At 47.0% G+C, this 3,733-nt stretch overlaps 1 protein-coding gene across 5 annotated transcripts in view; it reads right to left on the bottom strand.

The window, feature by feature from the left end:
- Positions 1–2,776, bottom strand: part of ATF2 (activating transcription factor 2) — a 114,438-nt gene extending 111,662 nt beyond the window's left edge. For 2 of the 5 annotated variants that reach the window (XM_011991869.1, XM_011991867.1), the window contains exon 1: positions 2,584–2,776. The gene's annotated coding sequence lies outside the window, so the exon portion shown is untranslated. The remainder of the gene's footprint in view (positions 1–2,583) is intronic. The other 3 variants (XM_011991866.1, XM_011991865.1, XM_011991868.1) reach the window with 2 other exon arrangements.
- Between the last annotated feature and the right edge of the window lie 957 nt (positions 2,777–3,733).

The following is a 3,733-nucleotide window of genomic DNA, read 5'->3' as shown; positions in this document are numbered from 1 at the left end:
AGACAAGAATGTATGTATCATTAAAACCCAAGTTTTCCAAAATACAAAAAGTTGGGTAGAAAAAATGTACATTATTCTTTGAAGAGTTAACGCTACCTATAGATAGATGTTTGATGTATGGAATATTTTTCAACCATACTCACAGAGCTTTCAGATCCTGAATACCAATAAAGAGTACCTCCACCCCCATTATTTGTTAAAATGCTGACAACCATTTCTACTAATTATTTATTTGAGACGGAATCTCGCTGTCACCCGGGCTGGAGTGCAGTGGAGCGATCTCGGCTCACTGCAACCTCCGCCTCCCGGGTTCAAGGGATTCTCCCGCCTCAGCCTCCTGAGTAGCTGGGACTACAGGCGCCACCACGCCCGGCTAGTTTTTTGCACTTTTAGTAGAGACGGGGTTTCACAGTGTTAGCTAGGAAGGTCTCCTCACCTCGTGATCCGCCCGCCTCGGCCTCCCAAAGTGCTGGGATTACAGGAATGAGCCACCGCGCGCGCCCAGCCTCTATTATCTCAGCTTAAAAATAAAAAACAACGCCAAAGAAAAAAGTGCAGGAATTCCTGGGTTACATATTTAACTAATAATAATATAGTGCCCCAAATACGAAACAAACATTCGGATAAGGTATTTTAAAAAGGATTTTCAGGAAATGCACCCGGAGCTACAGAAGGTATAATATACCCTACACACACACACAAAAGGTCCCTGAAAGCTCCTTCCTTACTGACAATTAAAATACATAACATCTAAGTTCTACATTTCCACGATATTACATTTTAAATCATTTCTTAAAACTTAATGGCAGTAGCATTCTCTCAAAGCAAGATTAAACGTCTTGGAAAGGCAACATACACATAACGGCAAATTTGGAAGATTCTCAGAAATTCTTTTACACATCACGGTAAATCTGGAAGATTCCTAGAAATTATTTTACAAAGACGAGGATTCTTAACTATTACGCAACTACTGACGGCCTTAAAGATCCATGAACTTTCTTAATCTGCAGAGGGTATCTGTATTTTTAAAACGTATTTTACAAGGATGTTCCTATCATTTTGAAACAAAGTTTTTACGGTGGATTCCTCGAGTAAGAAAAAAAAAATTAATACATGATAAAACTGTTTCTGTGTTTGCACTTCAGGGCACTTAAACCTGTAGGTGTTACTTTTTAAAAAGCTTTTATAAAGCTTTACCTTCATAATTTTGATTCATGAGACCAAAGCTATATGGCTATTTAAAGATTAGAACGGCTGTTACTGACAATGATAACGCCAGTGGTCATGTTTCTTCAAATAGGACAAAAAGTGTGCTCAAAGGAAGTCAGTTTTTGTTCTGATTTTAAATGTATATCGTAAATGCATGCATTGTGACGTCTCCATAATTTAAAACCTCTAAGAAATTTAAACTTTCACATTATAATTTAGGGATTAGTCAGTCCCTTAGTACCAGTTAAATAATAGCCAGGAAAGCATTAGAAAACCTGAAGGTACATGTAAAGAAATGCTTTACATCACTACTTAAAATAGGTGTTGAATTTTAAGAGAAACATTTCTTTCAGTAAAATTTCTGATGCCTGAGGTCCATCAGGAGTAATCTCTTTTACTACATGATATTCACAGTAGTTTTGCTCTTGGCCTCACCAGTTTTAAGACTCTCCATTAAGGAAAGCCAATTTTATACTACCTAGGGGCACAAAAATAGTCCCCAGCTCCTCCTCTCTTTTTCCTCCTAGGTTCGGTTAAAGGAGCGAACATGGAAAACACGTACACACACTCCCTTTCGGCCCTGGTTCCTAGGGCATGATGAAAAGCAAATTATTTCTTTACATAAGGTCTGCTGTCCACCCAAAGAGATTAAAAAAAAAATAGGGGAAAATACCAGAATCACTCTGCACCCACACCTAAGCCCCGCCCCACCGGGAAAAAGTGGGGGGTAGCGGGACTGTGAGGGTGGCGGAAAGGACGGAAAAGGCTGAGACTTGCAGTTCCCAGGTTCTCCACACCATTCTTTCCTCCAGGCTGCACCGCAGCCAGGGACCCTGATTCTATTTTCAGCCGCGCCTCCCGATCCTCCTCCCCGCCACCATCACAAATACACGGTCCTCAATCGCTTGAACACTGGGTGGGGAGACTAGAGTGGGCCCTCTCCCCGCCCAACCCAAGGACTGTGGGTGGGAGAGGTCTCCCTGCGCACACGGCTGACTGGACGCGCGCCCCGAGGACCTCTGAACTGACCCAAGCAGGGGGAAGATAAATCGGAGGGAGGGGTCTAAGAGGAGCCGTTATTCCTTTTTCTTCTGCCTTAGGAAAGCGCGCGAGAGGGAGGAGCCGGAACAACGAACGCTGGTTACCTAACGGTCCGGCCCAGCCAGTCAGGCTCCCAAAGCCCACACCGCGCGGGCCGCTAAGGTGGCATCACAGCCACAATCGCCCCAAGGGCTAAGAAGCACGTCAGGAGCACCCGAGGTGATGGGAAACGGGGGGTGGGGACTGTGCTGAGCGACGTCGCCATGTTAGCACCTTCTTTCTCCGTATCCCTACAGTCTCCAGCCCTGCTGACCTCTGCCCATCATTACTCACCTTTCCAGGTCACTAGTTCATGATCCTTTCGGTCACTCGCGAGCCCCGAGCACAGCCGTGTTTACAAACCACCCCTGGACGAAAAGGCTGAACGGCACTTTAAAGGCCACGGGCTCCCACAGGCTTCCGTCCTCTCTCGCGAGATCGGACTGACAACCCTCCTCCCCCCCCCACCCCCCCCGCTCCCGGCATCCCCCCCTTCCTTCTCGCGCCCCTCCCCTCCATGCACACGCCCCGTCTTGCCTTCCTTCTGAGGGAGAGCCTCCGAGTCAGGTGATTCCGTCAGGCTTAAGGAGAAGAAGGCGGGTCTTCGGCAGGGCGGGTAGAGGGGACGGGCACCAAAGAGCACTCGGGCGCTCGTGATTGGGCAAGGAGCCCGAAGGGCGGGAAGCAGTTCTGGAGGGGGCGGGACCAGAGGGCCCAAGGAGCGTTACCTCTGTAAACCCAAGGCTGTGGAAGGCTGTGATTGGCTGTCGGCTGGAGGAGGGGGCGGGTGCAGGCGGCGGAGGAGGGGTAGGCAGGGTGTTGGCGGTGTAAAACGAGGATGGTGAGCTCCAGAAAGGCTGGTAGGGGGAAGCAGGATGGGTCCTCCGAGCCCAGCCCCTGGAGCCGGGTGTCTCCGTTGCCGTCGCTTCCCAGCACTAGGTAGGGAGGTGGGTAAAGGTAGGCTGCGTTCCTCAGGCCACCCCCTGGCTCCCCGGGAGTCTGAGACGGGGAGCTTCGGGTTAGGTGAGGTTTGCGGGAGGCAGAGTTTGCTGGTAATTCCCCATCCCTCCCCTCCAATAAACCTCACACAACTTAAAGATTTTAATATTAACTGTAGGGATGTTGGTTATTCAATAAATAGGCACAAGTTGAAAAGTATGATCAGAGGCCTCTGAAAATTTACTCAATAAAAGATTTTCAGTCTTTTATTTTTCCATTTATTAAATACTGATTTCTAGTCTGTAACAAAATTATGAACTAGTTTATATATTAACATAAAATACACTCTCAAAGTTGTTGAAAGGTTTTAGGGGATATTATAAGAGATAATGAGCCTGAAGTTCAAGAATGATATCTGGCATAAAGTGAAATTGTAATGGCATTGACATTTTCACAGGTAGGTCTCTGGACGGCATACATGTATATAAGCCAACTCAGTCCTCTT

Source organism: Mandrillus leucophaeus, unplaced genomic scaffold (genome assembly GCF_000951045.1).
Source record: "Mandrillus leucophaeus isolate KB7577 unplaced genomic scaffold, Mleu.le_1.0 Scaffold40, whole genome shotgun sequence".
In the NCBI taxonomy this organism is placed as follows: domain Eukaryota; kingdom Metazoa; phylum Chordata; class Mammalia; order Primates; family Cercopithecidae; genus Mandrillus; species Mandrillus leucophaeus.
The sequence above is the reverse complement of the archived record's forward strand: the minus strand, read 5'-3'. Positions and strand labels throughout refer to the sequence as shown.